Source organism: Sapajus apella, unplaced genomic scaffold (genome assembly GCF_009761245.1).
Source record: "Sapajus apella isolate SASKATOON/1434 unplaced genomic scaffold, GSC_monkey_1.0 scaffold46, whole genome shotgun sequence".
Taxonomy (NCBI): Eukaryota; Metazoa; Chordata; class Mammalia; order Primates; family Cebidae; genus Sapajus; species Sapajus apella.
This window is the reverse complement of record NW_022436986.1, coordinates 3,240,089-3,254,594: the sequence shown is the minus strand read 5'-3', so window position 1 is coordinate 3,254,594 and position 14,506 is coordinate 3,240,089. Positions and strand designations below refer to the sequence as shown.

The 14,506-nt window shown below is 48.3% G+C and overlaps 1 protein-coding gene and 1 non-coding gene across 2 annotated transcripts in view; both read left to right on the top strand.

Annotated features, from left to right (window-relative positions):
• Nucleotides 1-14,506, top strand: part of SHB (SH2 domain containing adaptor protein B) — a 149,958-nt gene that overhangs the window by 127,509 nt on the left and 7,943 nt on the right. The gene's annotated exons all lie outside the window — the stretch shown is intronic.
• LOC116524951 lies at nt 4,065-4,127 on the top strand. The gene has a single exon (XR_004257547.1). It is a non-coding gene; the product is annotated as a U7 small nuclear RNA (small nuclear RNA).

Below are 14,506 nucleotides of genomic sequence, written 5' to 3'. Positions count from 1 at the left end.
AAAGGTTTAAAGGAAATGCCACAATTAGTAGCCGCTGCTGTAGGCAAAACAAAGACTCCTCAAACACTCTTTGCAGAGGACTAAATGAGAACAGTGAACTTTAGAATGTGCAGATGCCTTGCAGGATAAGAGAGTGCACTGTTGAGAGGACACTGTGGGGAATATTAGATGACATTTCCCTTTATTCAGAACTACAGAGAAAATGAGCCCTGCTGGTGGTAAAACATTGCCAAGGACACCACCCTCAACATTAGACTGTCACCTCTCCTGGACTCCAAGCTTAGCCCTTTGGTGATTCTGGTGCCGTGGGGGTGGGGAGTATAGGAACAGCCCTGGGCTTATGCCCTGGAGACCTGGGTTCAAATCCTAGATCTGACTGTGACTAGTTGTGGGATGCCAGACCAGTCACCATGATTCGCACTCTTCCTTTCTGAAGGATTCAGGCAGACCCTAGTGTGAATTCTGCCTGTTCTCTGAGCCCTCTGTTTATTCTCTAGCACAGCAGGTGTAAATCCTGCCCCACCACCTGCTCTGGGCTACTGTAACGTGTGACTGAAGTGATACAGGTCAGCATGCCCAGCACAGGGGCTGATATTTGGGAATAGCCAGCTTTCACACTGGGATCGTATGTTTGAGGAGAGTAGCAACCATTGCCTTCATTGTTACCAATAAAGAAACTAGTGTTCACATTACATCACAGTTAATGAGTAAAGAGATGCGATTACAACACAGATCAAGGCCTCTTTCAGCCTTGTGGGATCTCTCGGAGTAGAAACACCCCCTTTCTTCTCCAGCAGGCACTGAGAAGCCCGCCAATGCCCAACCAGGTCTCTGGACCTAAGCTGGATTTTCTGACAGGACGTGGGACCATGAGCCCCATGCCCAGCATTCCTCAGACACCTTCCCCGGGCAGTGGTGACATGGCAAAAGCCCAGAGACCTGAAACCAGAGGGGCTGGTTCTGTCTGGCTAGAAACCAACAGTGTCAGCCTCCATGACCCAGCTGGAGGAGTCTGGTTTCTTCTCTGGGTCCAGCCGTCAAGCAGTTGTGAAGAAAGCGCAACTCATTGCTCCTACTTTACAGAAGCAGAAGCAGAGGCTCAGAGAGGCTTAGAAACCTGTCTAAGGCCATGTTGTCAGGGAGGGGCAGAGGCTGAGCCTGCCCAGCTCCTGAACTGCTGTTCTTTCCTGACTCTTCTCAGCCATTTGCTCCAGCTAAGCTTAAAAGTTCTCCATGGCTGAGCATGGTGGCTCACGCCTGTAATCCCAACATTTTGGGAGGCCAAGGCAGGCAGATCACCTGAAGTTGGGAGTTCGAGACCACCCTGACCAATATGGAGAAACCCCATTTCTACTAAAAATACAAAATTAGCTGGGCATGGTTGCGCATGCCTGTAATCCCACCTACTAGCAAGGCTGAGGCAGGAGAATCGCTTGAACCTGGGAGGTAGAGGTTGTGGTGAGGTGAGATCGCACCATTGCACTCCAGCCTGGGCAATAAGAGTGAAACTTCGTCTTAAAAAAAAAATAAAAAAGCAGTTCTCCATTTGCACCCATGTGCTAGGCTGATAATGCTGAGACTTTCTGGTAGCAAAGAAGGAGGCCGAGGCCATTCGGGGGCCAGTGGCGGGTGGCCTACAAAGCTGGCGAGAGAGAGGTTTAGGAAGCCCCATCTTGCCCTGGGTGTGCGATAGATCAGGAGTGGAGGACTACGGCAGTGGGAGTAGGAAGGAGATGCAAGTGGGGGTAGAATTGATGAGGGGGGGCGGAAGAGTGAGGAGTCAAGGACCACATCCAGATTGCATAGCGTCTGGGTGGATGGTGGCACTCCCTGCTGTAACGTAAACCTGGAAAAGACCCAGGAAAACACACTCCCCCCAGCTCAGCTCCCCACTTCCCACTGCTGTGCAAAACCCAGAGGCAAGAGGTGCCTGCACTCGTTCCACCTCACTCTCCCAGTTCACGGCCCAGTGCACCAGCCCCAAACCTGGCAGTGCCAGATGTGCCCATTAACAGGCTGGGGTTCACTCCCTGGCCAGCTCCATCTCCTCTCTGAGCCAGGCATGCAGCATTGCCCTTTGTTTTACCGGAGCCTCCTGGTCTTCTCCAGCATCTGAGCAGCCCCGATTACATTTCCAGCTGGTTTTTAATTGTCTCATATCAGTCTGCATGAATCTGCCTGTGCGGCCCCGCCACTGGGGAAGCATTCCAACTGCCTGTCCGTCTCCAGGAAACCTCTCGTGCCCCGGGACAGTTGCCTTTTGAGGCACTGGGTGGTCTCTTGGAATGAGAAAAACATTTCTTTCCAATCACACTTCTAACCATCTTGTTAATTTGAATTATTTAACAATATTTTTGCAAAAGCCATCTGGGAATGAGTTGGTTGGTGATTTGGGAGAAGGCATACAGGGTGCTGCAGGGAAGGCCATGAGGACAGCTGCAGATGCCACATCTGCCCTCAGTGAAAGGGTGGATGCAGGAGAGGAGGGCTGTGACCAGGAGCCCAGGGATCATAGCCCGAATCCCAATCCCACCATTCCCCACCAGCCAGGAGGTCACCAACATGTCACTTCCAGCCTCAGCCTCTCAGCCCTGAGGGCCTGGATTTGCAAGGGCAGTGGAAGCTCTTGTAAACTCTGAGAGGCTGCACAGATGCAGGTGGGGTTGTTTGCAGAGTCTTTGTGCTGTAGGGGCTTATTTTACTGATAGCTGGGTAAAGATGCAAAGGTCCCAGAGGAAACCTGGCTGGCCCTGACCTAGAGGCATTTGGTGGGGCATGAAGCAACTCACTTCCCACAGTAAAATCCCAGTGTTAAGGTGGGGCCTGACTGTTCCCCAGACCTCTGGACAGTCAGAGCCCAAAGGGACTTGAATCGTCCAGGTCAAGACCCTGGCATTCTGATGGGGTCAACTGAGGCAGAGGAAAGGAAGAGGACCTTCCTGAGGTCCTGTGGAAGGCTGCTGGGAGAGACCCCAGATGTCCCAGCTTCCACCCCAGGGTTATCACCCTTCGGAGCCCCGTAAGCACGGTATTTTCTTCTCTCCTTTTCTCCACAGACATTCTCAGTTCTCAAGGCAGATTTATAAAATCAGATGTCAAATTTTATGGCCCTCGTCTTTGCTCCCGCAGCTCTAGTGCTAGGGCTATAAAATGATGTGTTGTTGTGTGTTCAGCCACTCGGATGCACACGCCCTTGCCCTCCGCTGGAGCAGAGGCCCTTCGGTCACCGGGTCTGTGTCTGACGCCTGCTCTTCTCTAGGCAGCTCCCCCGTGAGCAGCTTCCATCCTTCTTCCAGCACGAGTCTTTTCTGCCACTTTTAATAATGCTGTGCTTTTTTTTTTCTTCCCCCTCTCCTATCTTTTTTAAGATTATTTCACCCAAGAGGAGGAATATCAGAAACAATTGGGTTTGGCAAAGCCAGCTTATTACAGATGCCTTAATTAAAACCATTTTTTAATTTTAATTTTATTTTATTTTATTTTTGCCATTTCCTTTGGAAAATCCACACTCTGCTTATGGCCTCAGGCAGCTTGGAGATCACCCTGCCATGTTTTAAGCACAAGATTTCAGGGCAGGGCTTATAGACAAGTCAGCAGCATGGCATTCACCACTGAGCTCTTATCGTGCACTGGGCTGTCAGCCGGGTGAGGAGACAAAGAGACACGTCAGACTCTAAGCTCACAGTCTAGACAAGGAGACAGGGCGGTAGGGAAGTCCTGTGATGGACAGAGGTGTGGCAGAGAAAGAGCGAGGGAGGGAGAAAGTAAGTCTGACTAGGGGCATCTTGGAAGTCCTTCCTGAGGAGGGGTCAGTTGAGGAGGACTTCAGATGACAAGATTTTTGAGAGCAGAAGACTGGGGAAGTTATTGGAAGCAACAGCTAAGTATAAGGACATTTAGGTTGGAGATTAGAGGAAAGGCCTATGCAGTGTCCTTCCTTCCTATAGTCCCTCCTTGGCTGGGGTGGCCAGCTGTCCAGTTTTCCCTTGGAAGTGATAAGAGCTTCTCTCTGTTTTGTAAAATGTCATCCAGTTTTCGTTTCCAGGTTAAAAATGAGGTGCATAAAACATTACAGCTCTTCTAGAATTTGTCTAGCAGATTTTCCAGTTTTTTACTAGAAACTCCCCCAGGAAAATATCTAGGTACACAAACCCAGGGACCTTGCTTTCTAAATTTGCCGTCTAGCATCTGATTTTGACCCTCATGGTTATAGTGTGAAATGATTTGTCATGTGCTAGAACATTTCTTGACTGAGGGTTCCTTTGGAAATATGTCTTTCTGTCTCACAACCTCAGAGGGCCTGGCACATGGTAGGTACTCAGGAAATATTTGGAGATTTTATTCAGGAGAAAAATAATCAGAACATTCAAAATGACCCATGATGATGATAAAAACAGATTACAAAGTTCAGCCCAGTCGGTAACTGTATGTCACATGCATGTACGCATGTGTGTGGGAAAAATACAGGAATGCACTATGCTAAAATGTGTTTAACCACTGTCTGCGGTGATGAAATGGCAGATTTTTATCTTCTTTTTGTTTATTTTGGATTTGTGTTTTCTGGATTTTTCACAGTGAATCTCTTTTATAATAGAGATTTTTTTTTTTTTTTTTTTTTTTTTTTTTTTAGAGGGATTTCACCTCTGTCGCCCAGGCTGGAGTGCAATGGCGCAATCTTGGCTCACCGCAACCTCCGCCTCCCTGGTTTAAGCAATTTTCCTGCCTCAGCCTCCCAAGTAGCTGGGAGGTGTGCCACCACACCAGGCTAATTTTTGTGTTTTTTTAGTAGAGACAGAGTTTTGCCATGTTGGTCAGGCTGGTCTCAAACTCCTGACCTCAGGTGATCCTCCTGCCTCAGCCTCCTAAAGTGCTGGGATTACAGGCATGAGCCACCTCACCCAGCCTCTAATAGAGATTTTTTTTTTTCTTTAATGAGGCAGGGGATGAAGCTCATTGGCTATGGGGTTAGGAAACCTGTTTCTGGTCCCAGCTCTGCCTTGAGGTTTTCTGTGTGACTTCTGTATGCCTCAGTTATTTGGGGGTGCTTTAATTGGCTCAGTAGAGAAAGAGCATATCATGGCTAAGAAGGTAGACCACCTGGAGCCAGAATCCCTCCCTGGTTCAAATTTCAATTCTGCTTTTTACTAGCTGTGTGACCTCCATTTCTGCATCAGTACAATGGGAAGAGTAATAGTTCCTACATCTCAGGATCGTTGTGAGGCATAAATGCAATCATGGTCCGGGACCACGATTTTGTACACTCTGAAGCCCTAGTCCGCTCTCTCTGGCTCTCCACAGCAACCTGACTTTACCCTGAAGGAGAAGGGTTCAGAGAGATGAGGAGCTCTCACCTATGGCCATACCAGCGCTCTACATTCCAGCCCTCCATCCATTCAACAATTCCCCACTGCCTCCCAGTCTGCCAAAGAGCAAGCCATGTGCCCGTCATTTCCTCCTTGTACTACAGGCGTATGCCCCACCAAGGCTGAACATGGCCTCACAGGGAGAAACATATTTGCATGGTGCCTGGCGGGCTTAGCTCCTGGTAGAGCTGGTGGTAGGAAGTGACTTGAATAGGCATCTGCAGAGTGTACTCAGAGGCAGGAAGAATGATGCCAATAACAGTGATGAGAAATTCGAGGCAGTGTATGATTCTGACACATCCATGGTAACAGCACTGAGGCAGCAAACGCAGGAGACTGTGTGACCTGGGCACCGACGTTTCACACTCACAGCCTCCAAATATTCGCATAACCCCATGTTGAGTTCAGATTTTCAGGCTAGGAAAATACATTTTTTTTTTGTTCTGAATTACTCCAATCCTAACTAAAATGTCATCTCTGAAGAAGCTAGGGTTACCTGTTTTACTTCTGTGGGAGTTGTGCTTTCAGGAAGCAATCGATTCCTACCATAAGTAACTTTGTGGAACTGGATTACTTGCAGACGTGCTGGGTGGAGAAAACAGCAATAATTAACGTGGTCAAACCCAAGCCAAATAATAAAATGAAAGCTTTGTTGTTTGTCAAGGTAGAAATCAGTTTCATTAGGGAGCAGAGAGCCAGAAATTTAATTTTGGGAAAATTCTCCACCCTGTGGAAAGAGGTTGTCAAGAAGCTGCCAGCATGAATGTCCAACATGAGAGGATTTGCCCCCCAGAACCCAGACTACGAAGAACTGACAGTGGCCTTTCAAAGTTACATTTTCAAACCTTCCAAGTGTGGCCAAAGCCAGTGGGCTTTTGCTTCTTAAAGTTCTTGGACCCAGCTGGACACAGTGGCTCACACCTGTAATCCTAGCTCTTTGGGAGGCCAAGGCAAGGAGGATCACTTGAGCCTAGGAGTTCAAGACCAGCCTGGGCAACATAGTAAGACCTGGTCTCTACAAAAACAAACTAATTAGCTAGGCACGGTGGCTCACACCTGCAGTCCTAAGCTACTCAGGAGGCTGAGGCAGGAGGATCACTTAAGCAAGTTAAGGAGTTAGAGGTTACAGTGAGCTATGAATGTGCCACTGTACTCCAGCCTGGGCAACAAAGCAAGACCCTATCCCATCCACCCACAGAAAGGTTCTCAGCCCCATGCCCCATTTGGTGTGGTCAAGAGATGAGTGTTACTATACCTGATGACACTTACATGTCAATAAGATCCTGTCTCTTGGGACTTGGGAGTGGGTAGAAGACAGCGGGGGACTCAGGAAGTCAGCATCCCAAAAAGGAGTTCAGCGGAAGCTCAGGCGTGTCCACGTGGGTTCATGACAGAGTTGTGTCCAGCCAGCAGGAATGATGGCCAAGCTGGACAGACCCCACGGGACCCTGTTCAGTTGCTGGCTCCCACTATGTGAGATATGGTGACTGCCTGAGGAATGGGCAGCAGAAGCGACCAAGATGGGAAAGGACAGGAAATTCTGCCCTAGAGGACAGCTGGAAAAGAGCAGCCCAGGTCTTCCTGTCTCTGTGGCACCTTCCTAGGGCAGAAGCAGTGGCCTTGGCCTATAGAAGCTAGAACTCCGAGCTGGGCTGACCTCAGCAAGCTGTAGTTAGTCACGTTTCAGCTCAGGACATGGAAGAACTTAACCATGGGCAAAGCTGTCTAAGTTTGGAAGGGGTTGTCTTAGGGGGGAATGAGCTCTCTGGCAGTGGTGGTGGTAAGCAACAAAGCTGGGCACTAAATATTGCAGCTATTACAGAGGAGTTTCCATCATCAGATGAAGCTAGAATGGTGGTTCTCAAACTTGAACATGCATCAGAATCTCTTAGAGGGCATGTTTAAAACAGATTTGGGTTACAAAGAGACCCAGGGAGCCATAGGCTGAACAAGTAAGTCTCTGCGTATTTGTGGACATTCTAGGGTACACTTGAATAGACTATTTTTTTAAAAAAACCTGCACTCCTCTTCCAGCCCTGGGGCTCAGGGGTATCTATAATGAATGTGAGTCCTTTTGTTTAATATCCTGAATAGCATTCCTTCCTTCCTATGTGGCGTAAGCATCTCCTATGTGCCAAGCGTCAAAGGTTGTCTCTTCGTTATGTAAATGGAGAAACCAAGGCCTGAGAAGGCAGAAGCCAGGACCCCCATGCTCAGTTCTGAGCTCTTTGCTTAGCTTTCAGTGGGTTTCAGGGAATACTGTAAACCATTCTCCATTTCAGAGATGAAGAAACTAAGGCATGGATTCCCAGGAACTATTGGGAGTTTTTCCACCAGGAACCACGGTCATTCATATGATTTGCAAAAGGTTCTTGGCACACTATCTGGGTGGTTCCCAGTTAACTAGATGCCTTTGAAATTCCAAGGAGGAAAAACCACCCTCAGGTTAGATTCAGGGGCCTCTGAGCAGGCAGATCTGTCTTAATTTGCAGTTTTAAAAGGACCTTCTGGATTTTCTTTCTTTTTTGCAAATAAAGTTTATTGTGTATAATGAAGGTATACACCATGATGTTATAGAATGCATACAGATAGTAAGAAGGTTACTACAGGCTGGATGCAGTAGCTCATGTCTATAATCCCAGTGCTTTGGGAAGCCAAGGCGGGAGAATTGCTTGAGCCTGGGAGTTGAAGACTAGCCTGGGCAACATAGACCTTGTTTCTTTTCTTTTTCACCAAGAGTAGTTTTTCCTTTAATAAAAAAATAAAAAAGGTGGAATATATATAATGGACAAAGGATAACCAAAATTTGCCAAATTAGGCTAGTAAGAAAATCTCTTTTTTTCTGAGTCGGAGTCTTGTTCTGTCATCCAGGCTAGAGTGCAGTGGCACAGTCTCGGCTCACTGCAACCTCCACCTCCCAGGTTCAAGCAATTCTCCTGCCTCAGCCTCCTGAGTAGCTTGGATTACAGGTACCTGCCACCACACTCGGCTATTTTTGGTATTTTTTAGTAGAGACGGTGTTTCACCATCTTGGCCAGGCTGGTCTTGAACTCCTGACCTCATGATCCACTCACCTCGGCCTCCCAAAGTTCTGGGATTACAGGCCTGAGCCACATCACCTGGCTGAGACTTTGTTTCTATACAAAGTTTTAAAAATTAGCCAGGCATGGTGGCGTACCCCTGTCCTAGCTTACTTGGGTGGTTGAGGCAGGATCACAGGAGCCCAGGTGTTTGGGGTTACAAAGTGAGCTATGATTTCACCACTGCTCTCCAGCCTGGGCGACACCTGCTTTAGCAAGGACCAGGGTCCATGAGGTGACTCAGGATGAGAAATGAGGAGGCAGGACATTGCTGTTTCCTACCCCTCCGTGGATCCTCCTCCCCCTGCCACATCCCCACCCCAGCTTGTCACACTGCATTACTGCAGACTCAGTCTGCTGGTCTTGCCAGAGAATCCTCCACAATGGAGGCATGGAGCAGGGGCTTCATTGCAGAAAAAGAGCTAGCCTCTACCCTTCTCTGGGCCTCAGTGTCATCTGTAAAATGACAGCAAAACAAAAAAGGTTTCTATAGTGAAGCAAATTAACATATCCCTTGCCTTTCATAGTTACTGTGTGTGAGAGAGTGTGTGTGTGTGTGTGTGTGTGTGTGTGTGTGTGTGTGTGTGTGTGTGTGTCTAGAGCTGCCAACATCTACTCATGTAGCAGGAATCCCATGTAAAGTACAATTTGTTTATTACCTGTGGTCCTCGAGTTGTGCATCAGCTCTCTAGACTTGTTCATTTGCATATCTGTTCCTTTGTACCCTCTGACCTACATCCCCTCATCTCCTCCCCACCCTGCTCCAAGGACCCACTGTTTTCTTCTCTATCGCTACATATTTGAATTTGTTTTAGATTCCACAGGTAAATGAGATTAATTATACAATATGTTTCTTTCTGTATCTGATTTATTTCACTGACCCTAATGTCCTTCAGGCCTGTTCATGTGTGGTGAATGACAAGATCTTTTTTAGGGCTGAATAGTATTCTTTCATACATACACCACAGTTTCTTTATCCATTCACCCTTGACGGACCTTCAGTTGTTTTCATAAGCTGACTGTTGTGAATGGCACTGCAGTGAACATGGGCGTGCAGATGTCTTTATGAGACAGTGATTTTATTTCCTTTGGGTATATGCCCAGAAAAAGGATCACTAGGTCATACAGTAGTTCTACTTCTAATTTCCTTACAAAGCTCCTTACTATTTTTCATAATGGCTGTACCAGTCTACATTCCCATCAGTAGTATACAGAGTTTCCTTTTTTCCGCATCCTCACAAACATTTGTTATCTGTTGACTTTTTGATAATAGCCATTCTGCTGGGTATGAAGTGATACCTCATAGTGGTTTTGACTTGCATTTCCCTGATGATTGGTGATGTTGAACATCTTTTCATATACCTGTCAGCCATTCTTTTATGTCTGCTTTGAAGAAATGTCTACTCAGGTCTTTTGCCCATTTTGTAATCGGGTTATTTGTTTTTCTACTGTGGAGTTGTATGAGTCCTTTATAAATCTTGGATGTTAAACCCTTATCAGATATATGGTTTGCATATTTTTTTCCCAATCTGTAGTCTGCCATTTCATCTTACTGTTTCTTTTACTGTACAGGGTCTTGGATGTGGTCCCATTTATTTTGAACTTTTGGTATGATACTCAAAAAAAGTCTTTGCCAAGGCCACTGTCCAGGAGCTTTTCCCCTAGGCTCTCTTCTAAGAGTTTTATAGTTTCTGTTCTTATGTTTATGTCTTTTATCCATTTTGAGTTGATTTTTGTGTATAATAGAAGATATTCTTTTGAATGTGGAACTCTAGTTTCTTAGCACCATTTATTAAAGGAATTATCTCTTCTCCATTGTGTCTTCCTGGTACTATCATCAAAAATTAGTTGACCCATGTATGTTTGGATTTGTTTCCGGAGTCTCTATTCTGTTCCACTGGTCTGTATGTCTGTTTTTATGCCAGTACCATACTGTTTTGATTACTATAGCTTTGTAATATAATTTCAAATCAGGAACCGTGATGCCTCCAACTTTTCTTCCTCAGCATTGTTTTGGTTACTCAGGGTCTTTTGTGGTTCCATATGAATTTTAGGATTGTTTCTTCTTTTGCTGTGAAGAATGACATTGGGATTTTGATAAGGATTGTTGTTGAGTTTCTCATCTTACTTTTTTTCTTAAATAAAACTGTAAGTTGGATCAGATGCTTTGTGGGTAGTGAGTCCGCTTTGTTGCTCTGCTGGTGAACACCCTTGGTCAGTTAGTGAGGAGGCAGGCTCCTGCCCGGGTGGGCCGGGAGGACTGGTGAGGGTGAACACCTGCTTTAGCAAGGGCCAGGGTCCATGAGGTGACTCAGGATGAGAAATGAGGAGGCAGGGCATTGCTGTTTCCTACCCCTCCCTGGATCCTCCTCCCCCTGCCACATCCCCACCCCAGCTTGTCACACTGCATTACTGCAGACTCAGTCTGCTGGTCTTGCCAGAGAATCCTCCACAGTGGAGTCATGGAGCAAGGGCTTCATTGCAGAAAAAGAGCTAGCCTCTACCCTTCTCTGGGCCTCAGTGTCATCTGTAAAATGACACTGAAGAACCAAATGGTCTCAAAGTATCTGGTTGGTGTCTTGTCTCCCTCAGAAATGTTGCATACAGAGCAATGCACACAGTAGGCACTTAATAAATGCCATTGACCATCTATGACCAGTTTCCTGTTTATTTTTTTCTCTGTTTTGTTTTTCGAGATGAGGTCTCACTCTGTAACCCAGACTGGACTGCAGTGGCATGAACACAACTCACTACAGCCTCAGCCTGCCGGGCTTAAGCAATCCTCCCATCTTAGCCTCCCGAGTAGCTGAGACTACAAGCATGAGCCACCACACCCGCCTAATTTTTTAATTTTCTACAGAGATGGAGTCTCATGATGTTACCTGGGCTGGTCTCACAAACTTCTGGGCTCAAGAGATTCTCCAGCCTTGGCCTCCCAAAGTGCTGGGATTACGGGTGTAAGTCACCACGCGCAGCTTCCTTTTCTGTTTTCATATCGATCCTTTGTGCAATGCTGTGCCTTCGTGTCATGGAAGAATACTTGATGTTTGAGGAAATCTATCTCAGGGCAGTAAATGCCTTCCCTGTGTCACCCAGTGACAGAGCTGGGCCAGAACCCAGGTATCCCACCCCAGCTAGGCGAGCTACCCAACTGGAGGAGATGCTCCTGCAGCCAGGGCCTGCCTGGCTATCCATGACTTCTGGGCTGCCAATACAGCCATGAATGACAGAGCGGACAGACGGGGAGCCTAGCTCGATGCTCAGCCCAGACGGCACAGAGCCAGCCAGACACACCAGACAGGCAGCCCCTCGCACAGTGGCTCCTGCCCAGCAAGTGAGAACAAGGCCCACGCCAGGAGCCTGAGCCCCTAGTCCTGCATGGGCATCCGTATTTTCTGAAAGGCACTGTTCTTCGTTTAAAAATTTTTAAATGCATTAAGCTGGAATCTGCTGCCAACCCCATTTCATGTCATACTTATCAGAGGGGGCTACCAAAGCATGCGGATGTATACCTGGGTGACCAGGCTCCAATGACACTCAGTGGCACCTCTGCACCTGGCGAGCCTCACTTCCTGCTGTCCAGACCTCAGGTCATCCTTATGGGTGAGCAGTGAAAGCTCTACTTCCCTGATGAGTGACCTGAAGCTCAGACAGGGCACAGCTCAGGGCAGGGACTCAGACACAGGTGTGGGTGGCCCTGAGCCTGGGCTGGATCCAGCACCATCCTCAAGCACTCCAAGGCTTCCCCCTCCAGCCCTGCCTGGGTCGACCCCAGGGTGCTGGTGCCCATTGGCCTATAAAAGCCATTGTGTGCTCTAAGTCCTCCCCTGCCTTCCCCCAAGGCTGCCTTGGCCCAGCCTCTGTGTGGTCCCTGCTCTGAAGCCCCCTCAGATGCAGTGCATCTCCCCGCATGTGCTGCTTAGGTGGGACTGGGGGTTCCTGTACTTGGAAACAGCCTGGAGCCCTCTGGAACCAAGCCATTTGGCAGATTTCGCTCTGTGTCTTAAACCCTTTCATAAGGGGCCAGATGAGCTAAGATTCTTCAGACATTCTCACTTCATGTAGAGGTTCTCATCTACCCCTCACCACAGCTGCAGGGGTGGACTCTGGCTATTCCCATGTTGTGGATGAAGAATTCATGGCACTGGTGTCTAGTGAGTGGTATGGCTTTAGCGTAGGCACTGTTGAAAGCTGGGCTACATTTTTCTTTGTGGTGGGGGCTGTCCTGTGTATTGTAGGATATTCAGCAGCATCCCTGGCCGCCTCTTACAAGATGCTAGTAGCACCTGTGTGTCAAGACATTGCTGAATATTCTCCAGGGAAGAGGGAGTATGAAGTTGCCCCAGGTCAGAGTCACTGCTTTGAGAAGCATATGGGCTCCGACGGCCTTGTCCTCAGTAGAAAGAGATTACCCTTGGCCTGGATTCCATCCGTCCTGGTAGCACAGGCATACAAAGCCTGCTTTTGTCATTTTGCTGTCCGAAAGCCCAGGATCCACTATGCCCAGCGTACCCGCCTGTCTCCCTCCATGAGGGGACTCATTCTGCCCTGCCGTGTTGTTCCTCCTCCTGAGGTGCCCCCACCCACCCTGGCATGTCTCTCACTGGCGACAGAGAACTCAGCACTGAAGGGACCCCTTCCAGCTTTTCCAAAGGGAGACGCTAAGGCCCAGGGAGAGGGGACTTGCCCAGCCAATGATATCAGTGGGATCAGAGTTTGAACTTCCTCCCCTTGGGAGGTGCCCAGGACTGAAGAGTGGGGAAAAAAATTTCCAGCACACATAGGCCTTCATGTTCCTAGAAAAGTCCCCAATTGGAGGTAAAAAAGAAAAGCGCCCTAGACCCTGTTTCCCCTTCCTGAAGCTTTGGCAGCACTTCACCATCCCCCTCCACTTCTGCCTCCACTCTCCTCACATTTCCATGTGCACTTGGCTGAGAGCTGGTGGGAACCCTGACGGGGGACTGCAAAAGGCATCCAGCGGGATCCCGCCACCAAGCATCATTGCCTTCCCACTTACACACCTCCAGTAATGGGAGGCTCACTCCCCTCAACTGTGAGCCCTCATCGTTTAAAAACCTCTTGTCTGACAATGTGTTGATTTTCTCCTGAGAAAACTTCCCAAAATGGGTTCATTTTGACATACTTACTGCTTTGTGTGCTGAAACGAGCCTTATGCCTCTACATGTTCGCCAGGAGAGGCATCTGCCAGCTCTCCTGCCTAGAGATGGCTTTTTGTCATGATTTACTGAAGGCCTTCACCCCGGGCCGCCAACTTAGAGCTTGAGAAATGCCCAGGCGTCTCGGGAAGGCTAATCGCTGCTGATGCGTTTATTGAAAGTCTAATTATTTGGTTGTAAATCACGTCATTTCGCTCAGCAGCATTTACATCTAGACATTTGTTCACAATAACTTGGCGTGTGTGTCTTTGGCTTGTCACTGTGAAGGCTGCTTTGGAAGCCGTGGGCGGGATGCAGGTGTTGTCCCCATGGCCTCCTGAGCTTCTTTATCCCAGCTCCCTTGACTCGCAGAACATCTCAGCTAGAAGGAGCCTCCATGCCCCCTGCCCCACGCCTCACACAGTGGCAGAACCCAGTCACACAATGAAATGCACTGACGTCCTGGTCCCCTGGCTCGGGAAGCCCTGATAGCCTTGCAGTGTGACTGGCCCAGTTGCTTCTCCCTCAGGCCCTTGGCCTTCTCATCTGTGGAGTGGATATCTTGCATGTATGCCAGCCCTCCTAGCTTCCTTGGGAAGCCACAGATTAGTCCAGTCATGGACCAAGGGAGCATTTAAGGTCTTCTCAGCCATGCCCAAGGCAGGCCAGGCTCTGTGTGAGTGCTATCTGCCTGGGCTCTGGGTGAGTAATTGGACCTCAGAGGTGGACTGTTGAAATATTTGCTGGCGGAAGCCACATCTCTCGCAGCGTTGTGGTGGTGTCTATGAGGAGGTAGCCCAGGTCCATGCAGCAATCCATGCATTTGGGATTGCTTTCTGCTAAGAGGAGCAGAGCCCTCTCTTTACTGAATGCGATACTGAAACAGTGGCCTAATTACCTCTTCAGA